This window comes from Saccopteryx leptura, chromosome 6 (assembly GCF_036850995.1).
Source record: "Saccopteryx leptura isolate mSacLep1 chromosome 6, mSacLep1_pri_phased_curated, whole genome shotgun sequence".
Lineage (NCBI taxonomy): Eukaryota > Metazoa > Chordata > Mammalia > Chiroptera > Emballonuridae > Saccopteryx > Saccopteryx leptura.
In genome coordinates, this window is record NC_089508.1 from 148908252 (window position 1) to 148923956 (window position 15705).

Below are 15705 nucleotides of genomic sequence, written 5' to 3' on the forward strand. Positions count from 1 at the left end.
CCACTGCCCCATTATTTACTCACAATACCCTGGCTTTCTCAGGAGACTAATCTCATTAAATGCGTGCTTTCTCCACAGAAAGTTGCTTTCTCTAACTCTCTGAGAATATCTCTAACATCGCAAGATGGGACCAAGCCCATGATCTGAAAAGGAAAAGCCTCCCAGACACTGAGGTGATGCAATTTTTTTCACCCAAAAGTTTTTCCAAATGGTCTCAATGAAGAGAATTACTTTGTTGTCTTACGTATTAGCAGTGTTTAACTTCATGCTCCCTATCTTAAATATTTTATACAAAAGGGTCATGATATCATTATTAGCCCAGTTTCTACTCTTGTAGACATCAGATTCTGGTGGTTTAAAGTGCTTGGTTGCATGTTTGCCCCCAACATCACTAAGTACTGTGGGCCCTGAATCTGGATTGAACACATCATCCACAACCAAAGAACTGGGGAGGATCTCGCACAAGGCAGGGGACCAGGAAAGCACTGCCTATATTTGTTCCTTTCCTGGTGAGATTTCATACAAAGCTCGAGTCTGTCTTCCAAAAGGCTGAGTAGAGAACTACCATGTTTCTCTGAGTCTTGCCTGGAATAAGAACTATACTGCTGGGCAGTCCATACAACTCCAAGCCCTTCCCTTGGCTACAAATGGACTGTCTGTGCATCTCCAAGTTCTTTCTTTGCTGCAAACTGGGCTATGTGCACAGCTCCTGAACCATCTGTTATCTCCAACAGGTCTGTCTGCAGAGCTAAAACTTCTCTGCCCCCTCCAAATGGGCTGTCTGAAGAGCCCCAAGGCCCTCTGTGGCAGCAAACTGGGCTGTCTTCAAAGCTGAGTCCTTCCATTGCAGCAGAATGGGATTTGCATTTGCACAGCACCAACACCATTTGCTGTCACAAGCAGCATTGTCTGCAAAGCTCCAAGGCACCTGGTTCCCTTGACCTGGGCTATCTGGACAGCTACAAGTCCCTCCATTGCCTCCAACAGGGCAGTTTGCACAGCTTCAAGTGCTTTTGTTGCTACAAATGGGGCTATGTGCACAGCTGCTAGTTCTGTTGGTCCAAACTGGGGTGTCTGCATAGCACCAAGTTCTTTTGCCACCAACAGGGCCATTTCTATAGCTACAAGTCCTTCAGTTGCCTTTCACTGGGAGGTCTGCACATCTCCAGGTTTATTCTTTGCCACACTCTGGGCAGTCTGCACAGCTCTGAGATCTTTCATTGCTGTAATCTGAGCTCCAAGTCCTTTATTTGATTCAAACTGGACCGCCTTCACAACTCCAGGTGCTTCCCTTACATTGCACTGGGCTGTCTTCACAGATCCAAATCTTTCCTTTGCCAAGGACAGGGTTGTCCACATAGCTCCAAGCTTTTCTGTTGCCTCTAACAGGGCTGTATATACAGCCCCAAGTCCTCCCTGTGCCTCTGATAGGGCTGCCTGCACAACTCCAAGTTCTTCTGCAGCCTCCACCTGGGCTGTCTGTACAGCTTTGTGTACTTCTGTTGCCATCAGCAGGGCTGCCTGCACAGCTCTCACTCATTCCATAGCCTATACCTGGACTGTGTGCTCAGCAGCCTGTATCTGGGCTGTCTATACAACTTCAAGCCTTGCAGTTGCCTTTGGGGGCATGCTTTTCTGTTTCTCTTGCAGTGAGTTGGCTTCTGTGACACCAGAAGCATGGGGAGGTGGCTCTATGGTTTCTTTCAGAAATGCTGTTTTCTTTTCCACTGATATGGATGCCCTTGCTTTCTTTATGAGGGGAAAAAAACAGTTTCTCAAAATAGCCAAGCTATTTCTCAACCTTTTGCTGGGGTGAAAGTTTACAGAACATATCTGTGAATGATATTCTATGGTGCCCCTTCTTGTATAATCCAGTAGTTGCTGCTCTGCCCAGAGGAGGTACCAGGCTCTACAGACATGAGACTGGAACTGAAAAAAATCAGAAGGTAGTTCTTCCCGCTTTCTTGGAGCCTGAAAAGTGCAGATTTGGGGAGAGGAAGGTTCAGTGGGTGTAAACCCAGAGTACTCAACAGTCTGAGAAAAAGCGTGCTCTTCAGAGCTCAGAGATGAGCTAGATGGGGAGGGGCCAAGGGAAGACAAGCAAATATTCTATCTTGAGGGTAAAAACTCCTTCGTGTTTTGGTTTGTGGCACTGCTCTTGCCTACCTTGGTCCCCATAACCAAACTCTAATTAATGGGTCTTTGCTCTTTTATTTGCAAAGGCTTATGCTGTTTGAGAGAATCCTCTTCCCCATGCAAGTGACTGGCTCTGTAGCTATTTTTATTTTGTTTCTTTGAAAATATCTTCCTGAGATAGCTCAGTCTGTAGGGCTGGTCACCCATGTTGGGCTTTTAGCAGGGCTGCTCCCTGCTCACTTTTGAACACTTGAGGACATTTGCTATGTGTGGCAGGGGTGTCTAGATGCATCTGAATTAAAGGGCTGGTTCCTGGGATGATCATGGGAGGACCTGTGACCACAAGATCCCACAGAAATCGCCACTGGCTTGGATTTAGAAAGAAACTTCACATGATTTTCTTCACAGCCAAAAAAGCTTTTCTTCTTAGCATTTTTATTATTGACATTATCCTTGGTATCAGTGCCTGTCACTAAAGTCTGGTTAAATTATCCCTCCCCTGACCTGTGGTGGTGCAGTGGATAAAGCGTTGACCTGGAATGCTGAGGTTGCCGGTTCAAAACCCTGGGCTTGCCTGGTCAAGGCACATATGGGAGTTGATGCTTCCTGCTCCTCCCCCTGTTCTCTCTATCTTCCCCCCAAATAAAAATGGACAAATTATCCCTCCCCCTGGTGGGGTTCATTCTGCTTCAGAAGGTTGGCATACTCTTATGAGGAAATTGTATCACAGCTGGACTTGTGCAGCTTTTTCTAGAAAAACTGCCTGAGGCAGGACAGCTCTAAACCACGGTGGTCAGTGTTGGGCTTGGAACAGTGCTGGTGTCTCCTTGGGCTTTCTGGAGCATCTGCTGCAGCTGTGGACACACAGCTGGGCATGCAAATGCAAGATGGGGCATTGGCATGGTCCTGCAGTGTGGCCTATCTGTACACAGATGTAATGGTCACCGCCTTGGATTCCAGAGGCTGCTGCATTTGAATGTCTTCATATTTAGAATGGTCTAACTCACAGTCACTTGAGGTTAAAGACTTTCCACCTTAGTCTGGTTGAGGTCATTGTCACTAAGGGTAAAACAGACTCCATGCTTCCACTCCCTTGACCCAGGGTCCTTACCAGATCATCATATGGAGCATCAACATCCTCATTTGGCTCATTTCCCAAGCTGTCATAAGAGAAGTCAGTCATCTGTAAGCAAGAGTTAGAGAGGCGTTCTCTCAGTTGTCACACCTCATTGAAACCTCTCCAAAGAGAAAAGTGATTTCTTTGCCAAATATTCTACAGTATTTTGCAATCAGAAGTTGTATAAGCAAAGTAAACTTTTTTTTTTAATAAATTTGTTTTCTAGTTCTGGGCTAGAGGAAGTAGGAGGTCAAAGAATGCTTGGAGCCATACACACTGCTACATTAAATGCAGTCATCTAATTGGATGAGAAATGTTGCTCAATGTTGTATAATACCCCAAAAAGTTACTTTGGGAGAACCACATTGGCTCTTGGAAGCTGAACTAACAGCTTTGAATTGTATTTGTTTTCTCTGCATCATTCCCTAATCCATTACACATACCCAGTGAACATAAATATCCGATGACAAAATACTTCTAGGAATATTTCGTAGAAAGTTCTTTAAAACAGATGCTATCACAGAAATAGATTCACAGTCTAGGTGTACTCTAACACCAGAACTCAGTTTTTCTCTCAGCTCTCTCCAAGATTTTGCATTGGCTATCTGTCTGAACATGCCCTTTGTGGGGGTCCTTTCTGATGAAGAACACAAAGCATATCTGAGATAAGTTTGGGCAGATTGTCATTTTCACAAATACTTTGCAGGGACACTCCGAAGAGCTGCACTGGCACAGGAGAGGTTGGTGACATGAGCAAGTTATCCAGGTGAGTGCTAGAACACCGCCAAAAGGTCCACTTTGTGATAGATCTTCTATTAAATGTCTTCCGACCCAAATCACCTGCCGGACTGCAGTCAGGTGGCAGGGCTGCAGGGTGAACTGGCACTGTGTCTGCCAGGGCAGCTGTTCTATGAGGAAGGGCTCTCAGAGGCTGGAAGGGCTGGTGGAGTTCTCTGAGCCTTGTGTCAGCAGAGCAGTGCCTCAAAGATGGCTTATTTTAATTCCATAGGGATATTTATGCCCAACAAGTGGGTATGGTTCCACTTCTTGGCCAGAACTGACCCAGTTATCCCTAGCATTACTAGGGACATGTTGATAACTTCATTCATTGTATCTGAATTCCTTATTGTTATAGTTTTATCATAGGCACAATTCCTAATGTCCTTGGTGAAGATTTTGAGGAAAATGCTCTTTGGATAGTCCTTCTCCTTCTCAAGACAGATGTGTCTCTGGAGTGTAGAGAGCTATTGGTCCCTCTTTTCTGGGGAACTGAAAGTGGCCACAAAGTTCACCATGGGCCAGCCCAGGACAAATGACCTCATGGCATTAGTATTTCTTTCTCCCACTTTATCCACACAGTTCACTTTCCACATCTCACTTAATTTTATTTTATTTTTTATCTTAAACTGGTTGTTATGTTTAATTTTGGCCACAATAAGCAGATCACTGAATAGGAAAAAACATTGCTCTTGCCTCTGTAGGCCTCTTTTGAGTTCTAACTAACTATTAAATAGCAGAGCACTACTGGAGGACATGAATGATGACAGAAATGCACAAGTGTCAATACTAGCAAAAGGACTTTCCTTGGTACAAGGCCATCCTTGTTGGCCTCTATCCAGGGAAAGAGATGGAGTGCTAATCTTCCATCCTGCTAGTGCTTTTATTTTCTTTATTGTGCATTGCTGAGCCCTACCAGACACTGCTAGCCCTAATGACCTGGGAGCTGACCTCTTGGTCAAGAGACAGTGTGAACCCAGTGATCTTTGTGAAAACTCAGTGACCCAGCACCTGGAAGGATGGGGAAAGATGGTATCCCAATTCTGCACCCTTCCACTGCTGGGTAGTGGAACTGCCTGCCTACCTTTCAGTGGAGGGAGATGAAGACAGAGGCTGCTGGGTTCTCTCAGACACAAGTATGATGAGTACCGCAAAGTACCAGGGACATCCTGGAGAAGGTGAAGGGTGTGGAAGTGATCTAGGAGACAGGTGTCATGGGCCTGGTCTTCAGGACAGGTAAATTTGGACGTATAGAACTAGAATTAAGGCAGGGGGAGTTGAAAAGCTTCCAGGGTTAAATCCCTCTTCCCCCAACCCCACCAGCTGATAGGCTTGGAGCTGCCCTGGTGGCAGACAGTGAGAGCACACATGGTATGAGCATCTGCTACTGGGGCAGTGGCTCCAGTGGCATTGTGGGGCTTGCCTCAGTGTCCTCAGCTTCTTGGTGCCAGGGCTTCCTTGGAGGAGACACACTTGTCAGTGAGGAGGAACACTCAGACTGCCCCATAGAGTCTCTTGCTGGGTGGGCCTCACTTCCATGAAAAAAACTTTCAAGAAAATCCAGCCCAAAAGGAGGCCAGGGCAGTCATAAATTCAGGACCATGGCTAAAAGGCAGAAAACATGAAAGGCCAAGGTGTCCACAGGCTCAATCAGGAGCCATGCTCAGGTGCAGACAGCAGGAGGTGGCTATCTTCATCTCCAAAATTATTTCTGATTCCTGTCAATTGAGTGCTCAGTTCTGATAATACTCCTTTAAACTCTTTATCCAACAAAGATGTATGTTCACTTTATATTAGACATTATGAAAGCTAAAGAAAAGTGGTGAAGATAGTTATAAAAAATAAAAATGGACCATGGTTATTGAGAATTTATGTGCCAGAGAATATTTTAAGAGCTTTACATAAATTTCCTTTTTTTTCCACGACACCACAATGAAGTATACTACTGCATTTTATCTGCATTTTATAGATGAGGAAATAGAGTTTTAGAAAAGTTAGGGAAAATGCCCAGGATCAAACAGCTGTGTATAAGGATAACTAGGATTTGAACGCAACCTGTGTGATGTCAGAACCCAACTGGTTACACTCAGGCTGTAAGGGGTTTACTGTAGAATGGGAGAGAAGACTTACATGTCTCCACCCACCAACTAACAGGCACCCAAAACTGTACTGGGAAAAGTCACAGTTTATGCCAAGCACAATGTCTGCCACATCAAAGACATACAGTTTAGAATAAATGCAAAAGAGCTTGGATCAGAGTTCAGTGCTGTAGAAATTCAGAGATCAGTAATAGACAGTGTAATTAAGGCAGACTTTACTAGAAGGAGGTGGGCTTTTAAGCTGGGGCCTGGGTCACATTTAGAAAATAAAGCCAGAATGGCAGTAAGCAAAGGCCCAGAGTAGTAATGAGTCCTGGATGTTTCTCCAACAAAAAGGAGATGGCTTGGCTTGCACAATGTAGGATGAGGGATGGTGAAAGATAAGTCAAAGAGGACAGATGAAGTAGCTGTGAAACTAGCACCTTGAAATTGTGATTCAGCAATCTAGATTAAATGTGGTATAAAGATGGGAGTTATGGTAATAGCAATAGCGATGCACAGGCTTTACAGTGTTGGGAAAACAGTTGTGTTAGGCTTGCTTGCTGATTTACCAGCTGCAAGCACTTTGCCTAATTAGTGAGTGAGCATGTGACACTGTCACATATGGATAATCTATGTAAGGCTATGGGTGTTTGCACTCAGGGTGGATTGTGGAATGGGAGATTGCAGATTGCAGATTGCAGATTGCCTACCCACCTGCCACTGTGAGGGGCCATTTTGCTGTTCATTTGCCTGAGAAGTGGTTTTCCCCTGCCTATTTGCTCATACTCTGTTGTGAGACTTTATTAAATGGGAATGGCCCAATGCTTTTAGGCTCCACAGTTTCTCTACTATCTGTCCAAATCCAGTGTGGACCTGCCTGGCCTCAACCACCAGCATTACATCTGGTGTAGTGAACAGAATTTTGATTAGATCAGTGTAGAGCTGCCAACACCCTTGAGAGGTGGGGTAGAGGACTGGTCATTGTTCTCCAGTGTATGGTTCCCTATGGCTGTCCTTTTGGAGACCATGAGCTAAGTGTTTTTTACAGCCCTGTGAGAATAAACTGAGAGCTCTGTGCAGGAGGCTGCCTGGGGTCAAAATCTCTAGGATGAGCTGCAGACCAAGTATCAACAGGAGCATGAGCTGGAACAGTCACTGGGGAAGGAGCCGCAGATCCTAGAACTGCAGGTCAAGCTACAGTGTGAGAACCAGTGATGACATGAACTGAAATAAGCACTGGAGAAGGAGGCCAACCAGATTCGAGAGCTACAGTGTAAGATGCAGGATGAGCACCAGTGGTGCCTGGAACTGGAATAATCTCTGGAGAAGGAATTGCAGTTTTATAGGCTCTAGTTTGCTCTGGAAGCTGAATATTGGCAATGACAGTTGTTGGAGAAACAACTAAGGATTCAAGAGCTTGAATCTCAGCTTCAGGTCAAGAGCCAGTAGCTGCAAGAGCCAAAGTCTTTGCCAAAGAAGGAGCAGCATCCATGCTGGCAGAGTGGCTCTGAGTCTGCTGGAGCAGACATTTCTAACTCCTCTTCTGAGGAGGAGGTTTGGGCTGAAACTGCCATCCACACACTCAGATCCTGGCTGGTGGTAGCCCAGATGGTAAAAACCTAGCAGTCAAGAGCACCTCAGGGCCAGGCACAACCCCCTCTGCAGTTAGTGGAGCACTCTGTGGTTTGGCCCTACACTCAGGCAAAGCTGATGGAGTTGGAGGCAAAATTCAGGTGGAAACCCACTAAGCCACTGGCAATCTGGTTGCTGCAGTTGTGGGACATAGAGGTGGATGATATCATGCTCTCCAGAACAGAAATGGAGAAATTGGCTGCCATTACCATGCACTCCCCCTTGAGGCATCATCTTCAGAATTGCCATGACAATCCAGGAAATCATACCCTATTAGAATGTATCATGGCCACCATTTGTACAGTCTAACAGAATGCTGGAGACTTGCCAGGAGCAGTGAGTCAGAGGCAGTTCTATAGTGAACTGCCTCAGGTCCTTCAGAAACTAGGTATGAAGAATGCTACTTTCAACCCCTAGATCCCATGGTCCAGATGAAGAAGGATTTACAGCAGGGATGAAGGACTTTATTCTCTATAGTGCTCCATCAACCCTTTTTGGGTCTCTAGTGGCTATCTTGTGCCCCTAGGTAGGGCCCTATCAATGTGGTTACACAGATGGTAGCAGATTTTGGGGAGCTGGAGGCAGTAGAGAATCATAAAGCTGTGAGGGCTGCTGTCCATGCTGACCCTTGACTAATAAGAGAAACGGGTCTGTAAAGGTTACCCGAACAGGCCCTGGCCAGTTGGCTCAGTGGTAGAGCATCAGCCTGGCATGCGGGGGACCCGAGTTCGATTCCTGGCCAGGGCACATAGGAGAAGCGCCCATTTGCTTCTCCACCCCTGCCCCCTCCTTCCTCTCTGTCTCTCTCTTCCCCTCCCACAGCCAAGGCTCCATTGGAGCAAAGATGGCCCGGGCGCTGGGGATGGCTCCTTGGCCTCTGCCCCAGGCGCTAGAGTGGCTCTGGTCGCAGCAGAGTGACGCCCCAGAGGGGCAGAGCATTGCCCCCTGGTGGGCAGAGCATTGCCCCTGGTGGGCGTGCCGGGTGCATCCTGGTCGGTTGCATGTGGGAGTCTGTCTGACTGTCTCTCCCCGTTTCCAGCTTCAGAAAAATACAAAAAAAAAAAAAAAGGTTACCCGAACACAGATGTGGGTAGATTTGATTGTGGCTAGAGTAGATAGAAAGAAATTGGATGGCTGTCTAATAAAATCCCTTTAGAGCTTTGGTGGCAGCCAGAACTTCAACAAAGATTGTAGCCACTGATAAAGCAGGTGGCCCCAGCAGCTAAGAAAATGGCTCATGTTCAGGTTGCACATTGCAGGATTACTTGATGGAAACAGCCGAGGGAGAGGAAGATTCCCAAGACCTGTTATCCCAGTTTGAGTTTGGATGGGGCTTGTGGCAATGAACAGAGTGCTATGGAAAGGTGCTGAGGTCTGTTAATATAGACCTGTGTGGCTAGTTGCCTGTAATGGAATTTACCTTGATGATTTGCACAGACAGCTATGCTGTCTAACATGGACTGATCATTGAGTAGTATAATGGACTCTTGGACTGTGACCAGAGGGGGCCACCAGCTCCCTTGTTGGATGGACACACTGCTTGTCAACAGTACTGTAAGGGACCCTGTGGGGGGGTGGCACCTGTGGAGGCCCTCCTGCACTACGAAGCCATTCCCATCCAGTTGCAGAGGTGCACAAAGGACATTTTGTGGTTTTTAATGGACATAGCCCTGGACTGTACAGGCCCTCCCACCTACCGTGCGATACAGACCTAGAGGTGGGTCTCCAGTTAACTTCTTGGGTAGAGTGCCCAGGGAGATGTGAAGGGCACCTTTGTAATTATTGTATCACTTGTGCTGTTGCTGTAGACTCTGTTTATGTAGTGTACCTCACTCCTTGCACAGGGATCACCACAGGAGATACCTGTCACATACATTGTGAAGTGAGCAACCATAAAGGAGTGGAATGTTGGGAAAACAGCTGTGTTAGGCTTGTTCACTGGTTTGCCGGCTACAAGCATTTTGCCTAATTAGTGCATGAGCACATGGCAGTACCACATGTGTATAGTCTATATAAAGCTATGGGTGCTTGTGCTCAGGGTGGAGGTGGAGGTGGAGGCGGAGGCAGATTGTGGATTGCCTGCTTGCCACTGTGAGGGGCCATTTCTTGTTTGTTTGCCTGAGAAAAAGTTTTCCCCTTCCTGTTTGCTTATCTGCTGTTGGGAGAATCTATTAATCAGTAATAGCCCACTGCTTTCTGGCTTCGCAGTTTATCATCTGCCTGAATCCAATGTGGAGCTGCCTGGCCTCGACCACTGGCTTTAGAAGATCCTTTCCTCGTGACCCTCAGAAGAAACAACACTGCCAACAACTTAATCTTGGATTTCCAGCCTAGTGGACTGTGAGGAAATAAGTTACTATCATTTAAGCCACCCAGTCTGTGGTACTTTGTTACTGCAGTCCTAGCAAACTAACACAGATATGACAGGGATTCAGCTAGTACATACGTAGTCCACTGCTTGATCGGATGCTTCCATTTTCCCCACTGAAATCAGGGCATCTGTTCTACTTCACACGGGAATCAGGCACAGGTTACCAAATATAGCTTTTAACCTGCACTTTTTAAAAACTTTTTCTTCAACAAGTTTCAAAATTTCTAGACTATACAGCCATGATAATGTGAGGAAAGTCTCTACAATAATGCAATACATGTAATTTTCCTCATTAGAGGAATGATCAATTGTTCACACTGACTTTATATGAAGAATTTGAACCCTTTGGACAAATTCACTTCTGAAATCCCCATTTTATTTTATTTTTTTAATTTATTTTTGACAGAGTCCGAGAGTCAGAGAGCAGGACAGGTAGGGATACACAGACAGGAAGGGAGAGAGATGAGAAGCATTAATTCTGCATTGTGGCACCTTAGTTGTTCATTGATTGTTTCCTCATATGTGCCTTGACCTGGGGGATATAGCAAAGCACGTGACTCCTTGCTCAAGCCAGTGACCTTGAGCCCAAGCTAGAGACCTTGGGCTTTAAGCCAGCAACCTTTGGGCTCAAGCTAGTGACCTTTGGCTTCAAGCCAGCACCAGGGGTCATATCTATGATCCCATGGTCAAGTCAGTGATGCTGTGCTCAAGCTGGTGAGCCTGTGCTCAATCCAGAGGAGCCCAAACTCAAGCTGGCAAGTGAGTCCAAGGAAGTCCATGCAGGCCCTTTAAGAGAAATACCTGGGACTCCAGCAGCCCTCTGTCTCACTCAGACACAATCCACACTGTCTTTTACAGCTAAACGTTATAAGGACTTCTCTTCCTGGCACTAGAACACTGGGCTGGGGGTGCCTGGTGTGTGTCTGGGACCCCTCATTCCTCAGGGGGGTACCTCCTGAACAGAGATATCCCTCCTGATTCTTAGCTACCATATGTGGGTGTGGGATTCACCTTTCCTTGACACTGCTGCTACCACAATCAGTGTGGTTTCTTCTTTACATCCTTAGTTGTAGGACTTCTCTGTTCAGCTGGAATTCAGGTGGTTCTCAGTAATGCTTGTTCTGCATTTTAGTTTTAATTTTGAAATGATTGTAGTAGGATGCAAGTATGGTGTTTACTGATACTACCATCTTTACCAGAAGCCCTCCATATGAACTCTTCTTTTTTTTTAAGATTTTATTTATTCAATTTTTTTTTTTCAGAGAGGAGAGAGAGAGTGTGTCACCACAGGTCAGGCCATATGAACTCTTAATTGAATAGTTGAAACATGTCGGTGTCAACATGCAGAACAGAATGCTTTATTTTCACTCAATTACCAGTTTCCCACATATCAGTAAGTTTTCTACCATATCCTCAGTTTCATAAAGCAGTAATCTAAATGTTATTGTTTTCTAGTTCATTGCCAACCCCTACTAACTACTACATCAAATTTGTCATTTTAATGATTCAACTTTTAGTAAATCTACCTCTGAAATATATTATGAATATCTTTACCTTCCTGTATCTACAGCTACGACATGTGTTAATCATATTATCTCTCACCCGAACTTCTGCAGCCACCTTTCTAGTGGTTCCCTTGAGGCCTCCAATCCTTTCCTACACATCATCTTAAAATATGAAGATCCTATCCCTTTTTCATTTAAAATTCCTTAAAGGCTTTCCATTGCATCTGTAATAAAAATTTAAATGGGCCCCAGTCAGTTGACTCAGTGGATAGAGCATCAGCCCAGAGTGCTGACATCCCAGGTTCGATCTCCAGTCAAAACACAAAAGATTGACCATCTGCTTCTCTTACCTTCCCTCTTTCCCTTCTCTCTCTCTTCCCCTCCCACAGCCAGTGACTTACTTCATTCAAGTGTCAGCCCCAGGCACTGAGGATAGCTTAGTTTACATTAAAATATTTTTTCAGAATAATTCAGAATGCTATATATTGGTAAATCTAACAAAATCCATGTATTTGTTAAGAACTATTAATATCATGTACTAGAAATCATGGTAGATGATAGAAATATAGTAGTGAACCAGGCAAACATGGGGGCCACTCTCAAAGAAAAAAAGACACAGACATGAAAACTATCAAGTGAAAAAATCTTTGTGAGTCTGAGCATAGGCCTCTAACACTGGATAGCTCAGTTGATTCAAACATCAGCACCAGACAGGGTCTTTGGGTAGATCCTGTTTGAGATGCATGTGGGAGTCTATATTCTCTCCTCTCACTTAAAAAAAATTTAAATGACATCAAACAATTTCCTGATCCTTTCTGCCTTTCACTGCCACATTTTCTTATCCTGAGTTCTGTTTGTCATTCACCTCATTCAGTTTTTGCAAGGCTATCACCTTCTAATTATTCAATTCTCAATATAAACATCTATTCCTCAAACAGGTTTTCCCACATATAAAGTAGTTCCATTCTACCTACACACACCCATTTTTCTACACCTTTTTCATAGCATTTACCATAATTCATAAAGATATGAGACCAACATAATCCTGATACCAAAACCAGTAAGGACAACACACACACACATATAAAAACTACAGACCAATATCTCTAATGAATACAGAAACAAAAATTCTAAACAAAATATTAGCAACTCCATTTCAAATTTTTTGAGGATTCTCCATACTGATTTCCACAGTGGCTGTACCAGTCTGTATTCAAACCAGCAGTGCAGGAGGGTTCCCTTTTCTCTACATCCTCACCAGCACTTATTCTGTGTTGTTTTGTTAATCAGTGCCATTCTGACTGGTGTGAGGTGATATCTCATAGTGGTTTTAATTTGCATTTCTCTAATGATTAGTGATGTTGAACATTTTTTCATGTGTTTCTTGGCCATCTGTATGTCTTCTTTGGAGAAGTATCTATTCATTTCTTTTGCCCATTTTTTGATTGAATTTTTTGTCTTCCTGGTGTTGAGTTTAACAAGTTCTTTATAAATTTTGGTTATTAATGCCTTTTCAGATGTATTGTCGAATATGTTCTCCCATTGTGTAATTTGTCCTTTTATTCTGTTCATATTGTCTTTAGCGGTACAAAAGCTTTTTAGTTTGATATAGTCCCATTTATTTATCCTGTCTTTTATTTCACTTGCCCGTGGAGATAAATCAGCAAATATATTGCTGCAAGAGATGTTGGAGAGCTTACTGCCTATGTTTTCTTCTAAGATGCTTATGGTTTCACAACTTACATTTAAGTCTTTTATCCATTTTGAGTTGATTTTTGTGAATGGTGTAAGTTGGTGGTCTAGATTCATTTTTTTGCAGGTAGCTGTCCAATTTTTCTAGTACCATTTGTTAAAGAGGCTGTCTTTACTCCATAGTATGCTCTTACCTCTTTTGTCAAATATCAATTGTCTATAAAGGTGTGGGATTATTTCTGGGTTCTCTGTTTGGTTCCATTGATCTATATGCCTGTTATTATGCCAGTACCAGGCTGTTTTGAGTACAATGGCCTTGTAGTATAACTTGATATCAGGAAGTGTGATACCGCCCACTTTATTCTTTCTTTTCAAGATTGCTGAGGCTATTTGTATTCCTTTTTGGTTCCATATAAATTTTTGGAACATGTGTTCTATATTTTTGAAGTATATCATTGGTATTTTCATTAGTATTGCATTGAATTCATAAATTGCTTTGAGCCTTTTGACCCAGCCATCCCACTTTTAGGAATATATCCAAAGGACACCATATCACTGATTCAAAAAAAAAAAGAAATGCACCCCCATGTTTATGGCAGCATTGTTCACAATAGCGAAGATCTGGAAACAGCCCAAGTGTCTATCAGTGGACAAGTGGATTAAAAAGCTGTGGTACATATATACAATGGAATACTATGGGGCTATGAGGAAAAAGGAAATATTACCTTTTGCAACAACATAGATGGACCTGGAAACTATTATGTTAAGTGAAATAAGCCAGGCAGAGAAAGAAAAATATATGACCTCACTCATTTGAAGAATCCAAGGAACAATGTGAACTGAGGAATGGAATTAAGCCTGATGGGAAGGGGGGAGGGAGTTGTTGGGAGGGGAACAAGGAATATGTTGAGGGAAATACAGGGGAGGGGGGATGCAATTGGGGTGACAAAAATATATGTAAACACAATAAATTAAATAAAAAATACTAGAAAATCAAATACAATACATTAAAAAATAATACTTCATGATTAAGTGGGATTCATTTCAGGAGCACAGGGTTGGTTCAACATATGTAAATCAATCAAAATAATATACCACATCAACAAAACAAAGAACAAAAATCACATTATCTTATCAATAAATGCAGAAAAGGCACACCACACCTTCTGGGTCTTAGAGGTCACACCTACCACATTCCTGTGGGCTTACCATACAGAAAAAAAAGAAAGAAAAGAGGCCTGGAGAGATACAACTGGGGCCAAAGAGCAAGATATGCCCACTACCCTTTTTCAAAACACAGAAGTTCCTGGCTGGGCTCAACAAACAAAAAGCAGGGAAATTAAGACTTAAGCGGCTCAATTTGTTAAGGAGAATTAAAATCTGAGCAACTAACAAAGGCTGAGGAATAACACCCTGGAGAAAGGGCTACACTCCATACACCAACCTCAGCTGCCCAACACCAATAAGTTTGCAAACCTCACACAGAAAAAATGGGAAGTCAAAGAAATGTAACCCATATAAATTAATGAGAAATCCCCAGAAAAAGAACTAAATGAGATGGAAGTAACCAAATTACCAGATGCAGAGTTTAAAATAATGATTGTTAGGAAGCTTAAAAATTGTAAAACTACAATGGATGGTCTTAATGAGCAACTAAATAAAGAAATTGCAAGCATCAAAAGGGACATTAAAATAATAAGAAAGAACCAATCAGAAATGACAATTATAGTATCAAAATGAAGACTACACTAGAAGGAATTAACAGTAGGCTAGATGAAGCAGAGGACTGAATCAGCAAATTAGAGAGCAAGATAAAGAAAAACAGAGAAACAGAGCAGCAAAAAGAGACTCAAAAAGTCTGAGGAAACTATAAGAGAACTTTGTGACAATATGAAGAGAATGAACATCCACATCATAGAGGTCCCCAAAAAAGAAGAGAAAGAATAACGGATAGAGAACCTGTTTGAAAAAAATCACAGCTGAAAACTTTCCTAAAGTGATGAAGGAAAAAGTCACACAAGTTAAAGATGCACAAAGAGTTCAGTAAAGAGGAAACCAATGAGGTCTACATCAAGACACATCATAATTAAAATAACAAAGTTAAGAGATAAAAAAATACTAAAAGCAGTAAGAGAAAAAAAATCAATATAGCAGAGCCCCCATAAGGATGACCTCTGACTTTTCAACAGAAACATTTGAGGCCTGAAAGGGGGGCAATAAATATTCAATGTAATGCAAAAGAAGAGCCTACAACAAGACATTTTTTTATCCAACAAGATTATCATTTAAAATTGAAGGAGAAATAAAAAGCCTCCAAGACAAAAAAAAAAAAAAAAAACCCTCAAGGAAATCATTAAAACAAACCAGTAATACAGGAAATGTTAAGAAGCTTGA

At 43.1% G+C, this 15705-nt stretch overlaps 1 pseudogene; it reads right to left on the reverse strand.

Moving 5' to 3' along the window:
- Window positions 1-240: 240 nt before the first annotated feature.
- Window positions 241-9703, reverse strand: LOC136376004 (rho GTPase-activating protein 20-like; annotated as a pseudogene).
- Window positions 9704-15705: the final 6002 nt, after the last annotated feature.